This window comes from Bubalus kerabau, chromosome 2 (genome assembly GCF_029407905.1).
Source record: "Bubalus kerabau isolate K-KA32 ecotype Philippines breed swamp buffalo chromosome 2, PCC_UOA_SB_1v2, whole genome shotgun sequence".
Classification (NCBI taxonomy): domain Eukaryota; kingdom Metazoa; phylum Chordata; class Mammalia; order Artiodactyla; family Bovidae; genus Bubalus; species Bubalus kerabau.
In genome coordinates, this window is record NC_073625.1 from 19,303,226 (window position 1) to 19,320,255 (window position 17,030).

Sequence of the window (17,030 nt, forward strand, 5' to 3'; positions counted from 1 at the left end):
TTCTATCTTCCCCAGCATTGGGTCTTTTCCAGTGAGTCAATTCTTTGCATCAGGTGACCGAAGTATTGGAGTTTCAGCTTCAGCATCAGTCCTTCCAATGAATATACCCGATTGATTTCCTTTAGGATGGTCTGGTTTGATCTCCTTGCTATCCAAAGGACTCTCAAGATTCTTCTCTAGCAACACAAGTTAGAAGGCATCAATTCTTTGGCACTCAGCCTATTTTATTATCCAGCTATCACATCCATACATGACTACTGGAAAAACCATAGTTTGACTAGACAGACCTTTGTCGGCAAAGTAATGTCTCTGCTTTAAATATGCTGTCTAGGTTGGTTATAGCTTTTAACAAGTGTCTTTTAATTTCATGGCTGCAGTCACCATCTGCAGTGATTTTGGAGCTCAAGAAAATAAAGTCTCTCACTGTTTCCATTGATTCCCTGTCTTTTTGCCATGAAGTGATGGGACCGGATGCCTGATCTTCGTTTTTTGAATGTTGAGTTTTAAGCCAGCTTTTTCACTCTCCTCTTTCACTTTCATCAAGAGGCTCTTTAGTTCCTTTACGCTTTCTGCCATAAGGGTGGTGTCATCTGCATATCTGAGGTTATTTATATTTCTCCCTGCAGTCTTGATTTCAGCTTGTGCTTTATCAAGTCCAGCATTTTGCATGATGTACTCTGCATATAAGTTAAGGTGACAACATACAGCCTTCACATACTCCTTTCTCAATTTGGAACCAGTCTATTGTTCCATGTCTTACTTTCATCAGGAGGCTCTTTAGTTCTTCTTCACTTTCTGCCATAAGGGTGGAGTCATCCGCATAGCTGAGGTTATACAGCTATATGTATACATAAGCTGCTGCTGCTGCTAAGTTGCTTCAGTCGTGTCCGACTCTGTGCGACCCCGTAGATGGCAGCCCACCAGGCTCCCTGGTCCCTGGGATTCTCCAGGCAAGAATACTGAAGTGATAGCTGATTCAATTTGTTGTACAGCAGAAACTAACACAACATAGTAATTATCTTCCAATTAAACCTAAGTTTTAAAAAATATAAGGTGCTGTGAACAAAGTGGAAAATGGCATCTACAGATGGTCTCCAACTTACAATGGTTCAGCTTATGACTTTTCAACTTAACAATAGTGCAAAAGCAATACATATTCAGTGGAAATCATGCTTGGAATTTTTATCTATTCCTGGCTAGTGATTTATGATATAAGGCTCTCCTGGGGTGCTGGGCAGGGCAGCCACAGCTCCCAGTCAGTCACAGGATCATAAGTAACTTGAATCTTCCCTGGTGGTCCAGTGGTTAAGACTTTGATTTCTAAAGCAGGCGCATGGATCTGATCCTTGATCAGGGAACTAAGATCCCACGTGCCGTGCGGCACAGCCAAAAAAAAAAAAAAAAACCACCAAGAATTTGAAAAATTTGGTCTAAAAATGGCAAGGCTGATATTATCTCAGAGAGATATGTTAATAAACTGAGAATCCAGCAGACTAGATAATCACTTACATAATTAAATACTTAAAATTATTTAAATTACTTAAGTACAAAACTGATTCACGAAATATATCCCATGAAGAGACTGATAATAAGAAGTAAACACTGTTTTAGTACAACTTTGAGGGTCTGGTCCTTTTTCTTGGCATATAACTTCCTCTGTTTCTTCTTCTGTTAGGATTTAAAATATACTGAGAGAAAGAAGTCAGGACCTCCAAGTTCCAGTGAAGCAATGTCATTTTAACTAGCATTTTCCTAGCACTACCACATCTGTGGGCCACCTGGATTATTATCTAATTAATTTTTTTTCTTCAAATCAACTTTAACTTATCTTATTTTTAAAAACTTTGTTCCGAGTAGTAGCATTGGCAAAAATTGGCTTTGGTGTACTAATTTTATTCTCCTCTGGAGCTCACTTAAAAGAAACACATCCTTGCTTGAGTGAGAAATGTTTGTGTACTGTTTAAAATCATCTGCTTATCCCAGGATTACGTTTGTCCCACCAAAGAAAGAATTATACAGGTATCTAAGCTTCTAATACAGAACATTTTCATCCTCAAAACATAAAATTGCAAAAAGCTTTTAATGTCTAAAATTTAACAAAGGTAATACTAAGAAGTTATAATATATATACACGCATGCTGCTGCTGCTGCTGCTGCTAAGTTGCTTCAGTCGTGTCCGACTCTGTGCGACCCCATTGATGGCAGCCCACCAGGCTCCGCCGTCCCTGGGATTCTCCAGGCAAGAACACTGGAGTGGGTTGCCATTTCCTTTTCCAATGCATGGAAGTGAAAAGTGAAAGTGAAGTCGCTTGTCGTGTCTGACTCTTAGTGACTCCATGGACTGCAGCCTACCAGGCTCCTCCATCCATGGGATTTTTCAGGCAAGAGTACTGGAGTGGGTTGCCATTGCCTTCTCCATATACACGCATAGATCACTTAGAAAGTTATGTCAATATCACTTGCCATCATTAAGGCAAACAAACAGCCCCTGATCTCAGCACACAGGACTTAGTGCAACAAGCGTTAAGTGCCTTAAACAGATGGGATGAATGTGTTGTGGCCTTTCTCTCACTACACTCAACATCCCAGAGGAGACAACGTGGACAAATGGGGTTTCCAGCATGGGGTACAGTCAAGGAGGATACAGTAGATAGCCTAGGGGGTGTTATTAAGAAGGAAAATAGGGCTTTTTTATACCCCAGTGGCTTAGCAGTAAAGAATCCACTGGCCAATCCAAGAGACACAGATTTGATCCCTGATGTGGGAAGATCCCACATGCTGTGGAACAACTAAGCCTGGGAGCTGCAACTAGGGAGCCCACGGGCTGCAGCTATGGAAGCCCGAGAGGCCTAGAGCCTGTGCTCCGCAACAAGAGAAGCCACCGCAACGAGAAGCCTGGGCACCAAACACAACTAGAGAATAGCCCCCGCTCATGGCAAAAGGCCATGCAGCAATGAACACTTAGCACAGCCAAAAATAAATACATAAAACGATTTTGAAAAGGAAAATAAATATAGTATTGCTGTATAAATTTGATAGCCTATTACAACTTTTTAACTTCATTTAAATTTTTGAATCATCTACATGTTGCATTTATCAAACCATACAGTAATAATATACAGAAATGCCACTGATAACACACAATAAAAATTATTCGAAGTGGTGCAACAAATCTAAGACCATCACAAGCACTGAAATGGCAATCTTAAGGATTAATCCAGAGAAACAAGTGGGATGGTGGTGCTGGTGGTCTCATAAACTCGGAGAAACATTAATCATTGCAGCATTATTTATTATAGAGAAAAATATTTCGCATGAGGAAAATGGTTAAGCAAATTATGATGGCCTCTTTCAGAGATATTAAAAATAAATGCTTTTTCTAGAGGTACCTCTGGGGAGCTAGCTACATGGATGTATGTGTTCTCCAGGTTATGAAAACCCTTCAAGCTATACACTTAATATCCATGCAACACACATACATACACATACCCCCCTCCAAAGATACACACCAAAAAAAGATCCATGCAAGTTTCTGTATATATGCTACACTTTAACAATTTTAAGTGAGTGCTCTTAATAATTAGGGAAATGTATATGAGACAATGTTCAGCTTTAAAATTAGTTGGTTAATGAAGTATTTTAAAGTGCAACTGGTCTCCCCAAATCTCTCTCTCCCTTTCTCCTAGGGATCATTTCTGCTCCTCTGATTGGTTACAACCAGAATATTTGCTTCCTTCTTTTTCTATTTCCATTTCTGCTCCTCTGATTGGTTACAACCAGGACATTTGCTTCCTTCTTTTTCTGTTTGCATCTACCAGGAAGGGTTTCATTTAGCTGGAGAGTATAAAGAAAAAAGAAAAAAAAAAAGACATTTAAAAAAGAACAATGCAATTTGAGAGAATTACTCTAAGGAGACATAGACCCTGGAACTGTCTGTCTGCAGGGGAGATCCTTGGGATCCCCAGAAGGGCAGAGAAAAGAGACTGTGTCTTCTCTCCCTTCCTCGTTCCCTTCGTTAGGACTCAGCTCTTTCAGTACAGGATCCTTGGCAACTTTAGTTTCTCTTTCCTTGAGTTGCTAATTATCACTCCCAAGACCCTGCTCACGGACTCCCAAATGCCCTTGACTGATAGCACCTGCTCATTCTTCTTGTTATTGACCTCATGGCTCTGACGTTGCTGCCAGAACTGGATGTTTTTTTTCCCTCTTGCTTGCTCTAGAAGTGGTCCCCAGGCTACCCCTACTTTCTATCTCTTTCTGGCTTGTACGTTGACCAATCATGCTTATCCTCTACAAATGCAAGGAAGTGGCCAGTAGCCTCTGCCCTGTGGGCAGCAGCCCTGGTCAAATGAATTAGATTCTGTGGGACAAATACTAGAGTCAGCCCCTAGAGGACATACACTTCCTGACCGCTGGTCTCCCACCTTTTGTGTGTGTGTTAGTCATTCAGTCATGTTCGACACTTCGCGACCCCATGGACTGTAGCCGGATAGGTTCCTATGTCCGTGGGATTCTCCAGGCAAGAATACTGGAGTGGGTTGCCATTCCCTTCTCCAGGGGATGTTCTTGACCCAGGGATCAAACCCAGGTCTCTGCACTGGCAGGTGGATTCTTTACCGTCTGAGCTTTACCAGGGAAGCTTTGGCCTCCTACCTTGGTATCCACCAAATTACTCTAAAGGGTCTGGGAGGAGCCCTGACAGATCCTTCCCACAGCCCTCCACAGGGGACCTCATCTTGTTGTTTGAAAGCATCATCTTGTGAGATTCTGGTGAAAGGGGATAAGCCTTAACTGAAAAGCTCAGAATTCTCGTGTTGACAGAATCAATAAACAATCTGTAACAATGAGTAGGAGAGGGTTTTATTTGAACCAGGCTGAGGACTAGCTCAGGAGAGCAGTCTCCAGTAAGGAAGAAAGTGGTCTGGAGAAGCATGGTTTTCACTATAGTTTTATATTGTGTCAAAACGTAGAGCCTACGGCAAACATGACCTTTCTTCAAGGTTTCAACAGATGGTTACAGATTAACACGCACACAGTGAGTCAGCAGGGCCCTGGCTCTGGGAAGGCAAGCTTATCTTCAAAGGAGTGGAACGCTGGCATCACAGGAAGGGGAGTTTATAAGGGCAAAACCCACAAGGTTACAGTTAGATGAACTTTTTATTAAGAATTACCATTGGAACTGGCAAAAATTAAGGATACTTGTTGAGTAAGAACTGATTGGGGCCCTAAATGGTTGCATAGTTACAAGGGGGAGGACTCGAGACCACAAGGTTGCAGCTGGCAGGTGTTGTTCTGAAGACAGCTCATGGTGTCCTTGGGTTGGAAGGGTTTAAAGAAAGTTCATGTTCTCAGAGAGGCAGAGAGGCATCTGAAATCAGATTCCCCGTGGCCACCATTTTTATACACCCAAAGTGTGATTACTCAATTACAATTTCAATTTGTCATCCCAAATTGAAATCTTAAGAAAATATTTAACAAAAATAAACTACAAACTTTGCTTTCCTAAGAGGACCAAGGAACTATAGATGCTATTATTTGTCTAATTAAATAACACTGCCTTAGTAAATATTCCATGAAAACTTGAGGCCACCTCTCGCCCTATTGTTTTGGATCCGCTGGGTTCACAGGGCAGTCCCATCCCCCTGATGCATGTGCAGCCATGCACTCGCGCTGGCATTCTTTTAATCTGTTGGCAGATGCCATGACCAAAAGGCAGCCAGTGGCTCTAAATGGGCAACCAGGTTTAGTGATCCACCTCAACTGTTCAATGTCTCCAAAGGTGATGATCTGATCTTGCTTTTTGCTACTCATGTAGTTTTATAAAGCAAACTGTAGGATTCACACATACACGTCCAGTCTGTTGATCCATCAATCTTTGACTCATCAGTTCCGTGAGAATTATGGAAAAGGAGGCCCAGATGGAAAGTGTTGAGTATGATTCCTGGCAAGAATTTGGAGATCTTGAAAGTCAAGTTCTACCTCTGCCCAAAGGATGCAACTCAGCCCATGTGACCAACACCTTGCAGGCAATGAGCTCTTTTCCTGGTTACCTGAGAGACCCTGGCAGCCAACCTGCCAACCCTGGGTGAAGGGGAGTGGATCAAACAGTGAGGAACAGGTTGATGGTAAAGCAGGTTCAATGGCTGTGAAAGAACAGATTTGACAATCGTATTCATGGGAGCACGGTAGAGACCAACAGATTATGGGCATGGGCATTGCAATGACCCATTGCTAGAAAAGAATAAATGGCAATCGTGAGTAATTATCCTGAATAAAATGTCAACTATTAGACTAACAGATTCAAGTCACTTCCAACAGATTCTTCATGTTTTTTATAAATTATCAGATGGTACAGAAAACTTGGTTTCCTCTAATCTCTGGGTTCAGCACTGATAGGTGAAGGGGCAATGATTATTTTTGATATGAACTTTCTCAACTGTCCCTATTTCCCAAACAATAAAACTATGCAAAAAAATTGAACACAGGCTTCACCGAAGAACAGACACTTCATTTTTGGCTATTAGGTATCATGCTGTTATTCATAATAACACCAGATTCAGAGTACTTAAATAAAAAAAGAAATTAAAGTACAGGATAAGAGGGTTAGGGACAGAAGAGAAATAAGGGAAGAGTGGTCAAAAGAATGGTGCTGGTCTGTGTTTCTGAATTTTACTTCCCTACTTGCCGGGAGCCGGCATATTGCATATTGAGTGCATATTGCATATCGAGTGCAGCACTTTCCACAGCATCATCTTTCAGGATCTGGAATAGCTCAACTAGAATTCTATCACTGCTGGGAGCCAGCATGAGGCATTCCGCCTGTGGCAAAGGTCATGAGGAAGGAGGCTCGGCATACACAAAGGCGGGATCGAGCCTCAGGAGTCCCCCTGGAAATTCTCGAGCATCTACCCCCAAAACCAGAGTCTGCCTACTTTCTGCTTTGTGCTCTCACCTACACCTCTGACTTTACGGGGGCTGTCCCCCACTACCTCTCTCTGAAAAAGGAGTTAGCTTACAGCTCCAGTTAATAATTCCTGGGTGTGACAGTGTTTCAACCTACAAACTCCTTTGGAAATCCTCTAGCCTGCCTGAATAGGTTTTTCCGACCACATGTGATTGTTCAGAGCCTCCCAACTGTGAGAGGCAGGAGATGTTCTAAACTGTTTAAACACAGATTCTTTTGAGTAGTTAAAAGATTGATTAGAAATTGTATTGGTGAAGGGTTTTTCACTTATTGGGCCAACGTTTGCTGCTAAGTCTCCATACTCCTTACCTACTGTGTCCTTGGCAGTGTATTGATTGATATAATGGGTGTATAGAAATGTAAGTAGTAGCCTCAATGTTTGTAACCTTGGACCCTTGAGTTAATTCTTTTCTTGATTGAGCCCACCTCACCTTTGCCTTATAGGAATGCAGCTTTGTCCAATGCTTTTTTGGAGGCTGGTGCCTGACTTTGGAATAATCACCTTTAGAGAAAAATACGTTTCTTAAAATGTTAACAGGCCTCCTGGCCAGAAGATGATGTCAATCACCTGAACTTTTGCATATGATAAGTTTGAAAGCCTGGCTTCGATTAGAACCAGGAACTGCTGTCCTTGCATGACTCCACCCCTTCTCCCATTATCCTCTATGCATAACTTAAGGTATAAAAACTACTTTGGAAAATAAAGTGCGGGCCTTGTTCACTGAAACTTGGTCTCCCCATGTCACTCACTCTCTCAAGTTCTGGCTGAGTCTCCATCTGGAGAGCGGAACCCGCCATGCTTGCTAATTATGCCTGGGCTTCTAAGATCCGACCAGGGAGGCCTCAGTGTCTCCTCTCCTTCAGGACAACGGAAGGATGCCTGCGGCCTACATAAGTGGTGCAAGCTTCTTGTCTTGAAGTTTTATTGGTCTCCCGCGTAAACCAAGCTACTCAGCCTCTTTTCTCCACTGAATTTTCCTACTGAGCTATCCTCATTCTATTACTCTTTATATCTTTGATAAATATTTATAAATTAATAGGTCGCCTATGCTGTCTCTCCTTCGAATACCCTGGATCAGCCGGGGCTGGTCCCTGGCACCTACTCTGGAGATTGGGCTTCCCTGGCAGCTCAGACAGTAAAGAATCCACCTGCAATGTGGGAGACCAGGGTTCGATGCCTGGGTTGGGAAGATCCCCTGGAGAAGGGAATGGCTATCCACTCCATTCTGGTCTGGAGAATTCCATGGACAGAGAAGCCCAGCAGGCTACAGTCCATAGGGTCACACAGAGTCAGACACGACTGAGAGAATTTCACCTGCACCCTTGAGATTAGGCTTGGCCACCCACTCCAGGCCCTGGTCAGTGGGTGGGTGGAGCATGTGTGCCCCCAGGAAGAAGTTCTAAGAACCCCCATGTGGGTCTCCATGTTTGGTCTCTTCTGCCAAGAGCTGTCAGCTCAGGCTCCCAAGAGAAGATGCCAGAGGAGAGCCAGCTGTGATGTACATGTGTGTGTGAAAGTAAGTCAGTCAGTTATATCCAATTCTTTGCAACCTCATGGACTGTAACCCGCCAGGCTCCTCTGTCCATGGATTTCTCCGGGCAAGAATACTGGAGTAGGTAGCCATTCCCTTCTCCAGGGGATCTTCCCAACCCAGGGATCAAACCTGGGTCTCTTGAATTGCAGGCAGACTCTTTACCATCTGAGCCACCAGGGAAGCCTGAGGATACTGGAGTGGGTAGCTTATCCCTTCTCCAGGGGATCTTTCTGACCCAGGAATCAAAATGGGGTCTTCATGCATTGCAGGTGGATTCTTTACCAGCTGAGCTACCAGAGAAGCCTGTTACGGACACATAGTGAGTAAGAAATAAACCTTTGTTGTGTTTCACCCTGAGATTTGAGCAGTTGTTTCTTCTTGCAGCAAGTTGAACCTACCCTGACTGGTACAGGAGGATTTCCCAACACCTCTGGCCCCAGTTCAAAGATCAACTATTAGTTTCCCTAGTGGCTCAGATGGTAAAGAATCTGCCTGCAATACATGAGACCTGGGTTCAATCTCTGGGTTGGGAAGATTCCCTGGAGAAAGGAATGGCAACCCACTCCAGTATTTTTGCCTGGAGAATTCCATGGACAGAGGAGCCTGGTGGGCTACAGTCCATGGGGTCACAGAGTCGGAAATGACTGAGCAACTAACAATGTGACTGCATAACATTAATGAATATGCCAATAGGCAAATCAAGGTTTTTCTGATGCAGAATGCATGATGTTCTGATGATACCAAATCCTGACATTTTAGTATCTTCATGGATAGAAGTAGGGGAAACTGGTGTTTGACATTATCAATAAATTTTTAATTCATTTTAACAGAGCTTGTTCAGGGTGATGGAAGAAGCAACATTTTGATGAGCTTCTTGGCCACATGAAACAAAATCTTCCTTCTTGGATTAAAAGGGTTGAAAGGATCATGTGGTTAATTATGAGTAACTCTATCTTCTCTAGGGGCCAAGTTGCATTTGCGCTGATTATTGTGTTTTGGAGGTGGGGTCTGGACTCAGGCAAGGGGACCTTGTCCAAGAATCCCTCCCATCTAGGGGAGGTAAGATGGTGCTGGCAACTTGGGACAGGTCAGCGCCAGGGAGGCAGGACTTGGGGCAGCCTCCAAACAAGCCCATGGCCAATAGACTCTAGAAGCCAGAGTCCAATGCCCAGTTTGTATGGTTGGTTTCTTTTTGTGGGGGGTAGGGGTGGGGGAAGGGAGGGTATATAGTAATCCTCTCTTCCTCAGGCCTTCCGTTAAAAATTATGTAAAGTTATAGCCAGGCTTTTGATGTGCTTTGCAGGATCCTATCCCTGGTTGTAAAAGTGAAAGTGAAACTCACCCAGTCGTGTCCAACTCTTTCCAGCTCCATGGACTACACAGTCCATGGAACTCTCCAGGCCAGAATACTGGAGTGGGCAGCCGTTCTCTTCTCCAGGGGATCTTCCCAACCCAGGGATAGAACCCAGGTCTCCTGCATTGCAGGCAGATTCTTCATCAGCTGAGCCACAAGAGAAGGGGACAAAAATCCACGATTGGGGTGCAGGATTTCGGGAGAAATTTGCAGCTTGTAAAGCAATTAGAAGATGGTAAAAGGTGGCTGCAGAGAAGTGGAAGCCAGCCCAGGGCTAGAGATTGGCTGAGGTATGAGTGACAACCAAGACTAGTTTATGCAACATAGAAGAATTCCTAGAATTTCCAGGAATACTTTGGAAGAGGAAAAACATAAAAGTAAGAATGTTAACTGTCACATAGGCTGGAGGCTTGAATGGTTACTTATGAGCTTGTTTAGGATTCTCTAGCCTGGAAAATTCCATGGACCGAGGAGCCTGGTAGGCTGCAGTCCATGAGGTTGCTAAGAGTCGGACACGACTGAGCGACTTCACTTTCACTTTTCACTTCCGTGCATTGGAAAAGGAAATGGCAACCCACTCCAGTGTTCTTGCCTGGAGAATCCCAGGGACGGAGGGGCCTTGTGGGCTGCCGTCTATGGGGTCGCACAGAGTCGGACACGACTGAAGCGACTTAGCAGCAGCAGCCCCTCAGTTTCTGCCTCCTTCCTCTATAATCACAGTCACTGTATAGATACAATGTAGTAGAGAACTTCAAGATACTTTCTTCTGTTTGTTGTCTTCACCTTCCTTTTTTAAGGGAGGATATGTTTTTTAGGGCTTCCCTGGTTGCTCAGTGGTAAAGAACTCACCTGCCAATGCAGGAGACATGCATTCAATCCCTGGGTCAGGAAGATCCACTGGAGAAAGAAATGGCAACCCACTCCAGTATTCTTGCCTGGGAAATCCCATGCACAGAGGAGCCTGGTAGGCTCCAGTCCATGGGGTTGCAAAAGAGTGATTAACAATTTCTAACATTTTTAAAAATTGATGTATGGTTGATTTATGGTGTTATATATTAATTAGTTTCAGGTGTACTGCTATATATATATACTTTTTCAGATTCTTTTCCCATATAGGTTATTAAAAAATACTGAATACTGAATATTGTTCCCTGTGCTATACGGTAGGATCATGTTGTTTATTTTACATATAGTACCATGTATATGTTACTTCCAGTTTCCTATTCACCTTCCTTTTCATTTACTTTGTGGTTTTGATGTCTGGTTCCAAACATCTATGGAATGAGTAAGTGCTGATGGTGGCCACGTATTGTTCCAGGTGGGAATCTAAGCATCTCATGAGATGGGGTATGCTTCTCCCCTCCTTTCCATCCATGCAGACAGCAGGTTCTAGGTTCAGTCTCAGGACAGGATGCCACAGGGAGAGAACATATTGCAGAAAAAGGTTTATCAATAATAAGTTTACTGTATTCACCGTATCTTTGAGTCAAATCTATTGTTATAGTTAGAAGAGCCTTGAGGAAAAAATAGTTCTTCAGGGTTCAGTCCTGGGGAATCCTAATTGGATTTGGGTGCGAGAAATGTAAAATGTTCTGTGACTTGACTTCATCAACCTGATTTTGTACGACGCTTGGCAAGCCCTTCTGGGCCAATGGATGGCTCCAGTACTTGGAACTGTAAGCATGGAGGTCTTTTTGTCAACTGTTCCCCTGAAGGTAAATTCTGTGAATCTGTCTTCTTCCATTGGGCTCTCCTCAACTGCTTGGTTATCCCTGCCTGGGCGCTCCCCTTTGAGACCCCTGGGTGGAGCGTCTGCCGCTCTGGAGAGAGCATTCTGCCTAAGGGTAGGTGCAGTGTGTTCACTGCCAAAAAAGATGTGCTGCCAAGCAGGGTCTCTTAGTGGCTGGCCTCCTGGACTTGGATGTTCCCGTTCTCCCTATTGCAGGATATGGCTTCTTCCCACCCTGGAGGGTGTGAGACAGGGATGGGTGTGTGTCTGGTGTAGGTGGACCTGCTGGCCTGGCTGCTTCTACTGCAGCACCCCATGTAATCCTCTTGTGCCTTTCCTGTCTGTACGTTGCCCAAGCCTGTCCTGGCCCCGGGTTCCACCACTTGCAGTGGTACTGGGCCTCCCCAGCAGGCCTGCCACCTATTAGGGTAGTGTTCACCCACACACCTGCCACCCGTGTTTCAGGCGGCAGCTTCTCTCTTCAACTCAATCCCCGATGCTTCATTTTCTCAGGGGTTTCTTAGCTTCACATCCACCATGACTTCCCCTTCTTGCTTTAAAAATGTTTGGCAATGTATTTCTCTATTCTTTTTTTAAAAAATGTGTACCACATCTCAGTTCCCAGATAGGAGTGGAGGGGGCGGTAGGATCACATGTCCTTATCCACCGGAAGCACGTGTAACAGCAGCTGGCAGGGTCTGTTAGAGTCAACAGATCTCATTTCCCCAAAGTACTGCGGCACTGACAGGGAACAAGGAGGTTAACGGTATTTCCAAGAGGCACTATGAGGCTGACAGTGATGTGTCTGAAAATGGATTATCTAAAGAGACTGGATTTTCAGTTTGTCTCCTGTGTGAGAAGAAGGAACTGCTTATCAGTACAGAGAACTGCTCTGAGAAACAGTAAAATGGCTAACTTTGAACAAGCACAGCTGCTGTGAGCCCTCTGCATGTCATCCTTGAACCCCACAAGCACCCTATGAAGTAACTACTATGATCACCCTCCTTTTACGGATGTGGATATGAGACCCAGAAAGGAGAAAAACCACACTTGTGTGACATATCTAGTGTAAGAGCTTGGGGCCAGGCAGTCTGACTCCAGAGCCCAGTGTAACCTCGAGGACAAGACATATGCTACCATGTCACCCCTCAAGGAACTGACAAAGCAGTTACAAGGTCAAAAGGTCAAGAGTACTGTCTTGTCTGGTAACGGTTTTAAACAAGGCAGATGATGATATCCCTAGGTTACCCATTGATGTAATGAACCAGTGGTTGGGACACAGTGTCCACCTCTGCCGTTTACTTTTCACACCCTCCCTCATTACATCTCCTTCACCCCAAGCCCATCATGACATGCACAACTGACAATCTGGTAGTCACCCTTGACTCTTCATTCCCCCGCACAAATTCATCAGCGGATCTGCTTGATCATTTAAAATATACCCTAAGTCTCACTACCTCTCACATCGCCATTGTATGTGGGACCCAGAGATCAGGGTCAGAATCAAGAAGTCCTGCGATCATTGCTGCTGCTGTGCCTGCTGCCTTCTGCACCCCAGAGCGCTGAGGAACCACGGCCAGGATGCTGCCCTGGAGACCCGCTCCACGACCCTGCCTGCAGCAGCAGACTGGCCAGAGCAGGACAGGAAACTCCCTCCACCTCAGCTTTGCTTCCCTAACCGTTTCTTCTGGTGAACCCACACACTTCTCCTTTGGCGTGCATAGGATCAGCTTCCTGTGGTCCATTTTTGCGTCTTAGCTCAGTAGACTTCTAGCTCCAAGAGGGACCCCGTGCCCTCATCTTTTTATGTTCCCCAAGAGTATCTAGAATGCAGTCCTTTAGTTCATAGGTTTCACTGGGAACAAAGAACTTTTCCAGGATTGAGCTTTTTTTGGGGGGGCCATAAATTGTCTTGTGGGATCTTAGTTCCCTGACCAGGGACTGAACTTGAACCCAGGCCCTGCAGTGAAAGTGCAGAGTCCTCACCGCTGGACTGCCAGGGAATTCTCAAACCAAGCTTTTCTTAATCATTAGGAGACTAACATCCTTCTTCATTGCCATACTCATAATTTGGTTTTAGAGCTGATTCTTACCTATGTTTTGGAGCATGATGAAAATAAGGAAAAATCTATCCAACTTAGTTTAATTCCAAGAAATTGTTCAGCTGTGAACAGTTTTAGAAACAATCTTCAAATGTTCAATGTAAGTATACCTAGCTTTCAGGAAAACATCTGCCCATTTTGGAGGTTCACAAGTCTACACAAGTTCATTAACACTTATTCCACACTACAGTTACATAATATTAAACACTAAATTGATTTGACAAGAGAAAAAGACATTTCTGATATTAAATGCCAAACCATAAATCTAAATTATAAAGTACTGTTGTTTAGTCGCTAAGTAGTGTACGACTCTTTGTGACCCCATGGACTATAGCCCATCACACTCCTCTGTCCATGGGATTTCCAAGGCAAGAATACTGGAGTGGGGTGCCATTTCCTATTCCAGGGGATCTTCCTGACCAAGGCTTCGAACCCTGCCTTGCAGGTGGATTCTTTACTGATGAGCCACTGGGGAAGCACTATAAAGTACTGCGTTGGCCCAAAAGTTCATTCATTTTTTTGGTAACATCTTATGGAAAATCCAAAATGAAACTTTTTGGCCAACCTAATATTAATGCTCTTACAAATACATATGCGAATACTTGTTTGTTCTATAAAATTTTATTCTATTTGATGGTTCCTATGGCTATAAACTGTGACAGTTTTTTTTACAGTATTAGCCATTCTACTGAAATTAAAAATTCATGAGTTCTCCTTTTAGTACTGCCTCTAAATACACAAAAGAAAACAGAACTATAATTGAAAGAGGAATGTTTTATGGTCTTCATTATTTGATTTCCCCAAAATCATATTAAAGCAGACTCTAAGACCCTATAATTTGAATTTTTTAAAACATATAATGAGATTGTAAGTTGGACAATCGGGGCAAGATTCTTTTTAAGATTCATTTTTGATAAAAGAGAACACTACTTTTCTCTGTTCACATTGTACCACACAGATCAATTTTTTTTTTTAACATTTACCTGTTTGAAATGTGTGCAAAAAGCAAAATGCTCTAACAATAAAAAATTATAATAAAATGTGAAGTCATAAAAGAGTTCTGAAAATTAAGAACAAGTACAACTTTGACATTAGATGGTCAGTAGCCTTGTTATGTCAACAAAACCTTCTACAGCGTTTTTTTAAAAGGTTAGGTCAAAGTTCTACTCCTCCAAATTACCAGTCCTCTGACTACAGCTCAATATCATATGGCTTCACTGTAGTATTTATTACTACAGTTTCACTTTTATTTTGGAAGTGAAACTTCTGCAAGATTAACAACTAATGTCCTCCCTGTTTTATAGCACATTCTTAAAATGGATAATGCACTTCAGCAACTGAAGTGTGTTGTACGTTTTCATTTCAAGAACACCCACAAACTAAAGCGGATATTTAAAATCTTTATTGTTTCATCATCTAAAGTTCTCTTTCCATAGAAGAATGGCAATGCAGGGTCAGTGCATATTCTATGGAAAATTCAGCCCTCAAGTAATTTTAGCCTAGAAATCAGAGACAGCACTATGTCAAGCTAGTGTGCAAGGTCAAAGACACAATGCTGCCAGGGCGATTATTATACAGAAGACATCCGCAGCTGCTAGAAAAAGAGTCTACGGCCAGGTAAACACGACAGTAGCAGTGCACCGCACCGACATTCTAACAGAAAGCAGGGAAGGGCCAGAGACTGCACTTTTGGCAAAAAGAACAACTCGAGTGGATCCCAGGCACTGAGTTCCCAACTCTACCTCCAGCTGCCTGCTCCGCGAGCAGCTGTCCCTTCGTCTTTAGGCCTACCTCGTGACACCGCAAGCCGCCTTCAGCTTGCGTGCAGATGCGACAGCCACACGCGGGCATTTCATCCTGCTGCCCATCTCACGGCTCAAAGTAAAAACTTGGGTTGGGCAAAGAAGCCTTGAGGCATCTCTAATAGAAAGTTGAATAAACCCACAATCCGTTCCCATTTTTTTTGAGAAATCAACTTTATAGAACGAGATAGTTGTCGTGATTACTGTTTCATCTGAAGCCAAAACAGATTTTTAAGGAAGTATACTGAATAAACATACAAACAAATGTCCTTAACAAAATACTGTCAGACCTGGACTATTTTCAAAACTCCTGAAACAAACACTGATCATTGCGGGAGAGGTGAGTGACCACGACAACTTGATCATGCCTGGTTACTGGGAATCTGGGGGTCAGGTTTGCATCTGAAGCTGCCACACAGCTGGATTTGGCTGCTTTGCATGAATTCACACAATCAAGGCCATTTATAAAAGGAAACAGTGTATCTCTGAGGGTGAAAGAAAAAAAATGTTGAAAGTACACAGGAAACTCGTCTTAAATATTGTAAAAACACGTATGATACAACCTTAGGGAGTAAGTACTACCATTCCCATGTTCTAGATCTTAAGTTGTTAATATATGACTGGCAAGACTAAGAAGTCACTTGTTAATCACCTCAAGGCCTTCTGTGTGGGGCAGGGACACTCTGAATGTATGGTAGAGCACTCACCTCTAATTTAAGGTGTTACTTAACTGAATGGGAAAATATACTTTACTGAATATATACAATGTATAAAGTCAGTCACAAGGAGGAAGCAGGAGGAGGTATTTTAGAATGTAGGGTGCAAACATACTTTCCAGTGTCAGTACAGTTCCACGTGCGTCCCTTTACCCAGGTAAAACATGAAAGCCTGAAAGATCAAAAATTTCACTTATAAATAGAAACAGGATTTTTAAAAAATGGAATTTCAACCTCGTTTCTTCCTGCCATGCAACTCACTCTAACTATAATAAACATAAATAAAAACCATGTCTCAAAAATCTGTTTTTACACCCTTACCTTTAACCCTAAGTTCTTCTAGCAACTGAGAATAAAAGCACTCCTTTGCAACAATTCCATAAAATAATTTTCAATTCACAAAACACCTGCTTTCTGGCAAAACCAGCAACTATTATGGAGGGCACGGCATTAACACTTGGCCCCTCTGAGGTATAAATGCAGCTAGATTTGCATTGAGTATATAATCTATAAGGTATGCTAATGGTCTGCATGTTTACATAAAATTGGGAGTGATGTCATCCTGACTGAATGAAAAATTTATTTTTATAACTATGTGTAGTAATGGAGGTTAAACAATTTTAAGGGAAAAAAAATGTATTTAGCCCAGTAATAGCCAGCAGAACTCTAATGCCTAACCAATGCAAATGGTTATTACATTTAAAAAATGTTTAACATTGCATATTGATTAAAAAAAAAAACTGAACAGGAAAAACACATAAATATTTTAAAATCAGCAGGACACCACAAAAAGCATACTAGAGATAAGTGTGAAATCAGTCAAGCTCC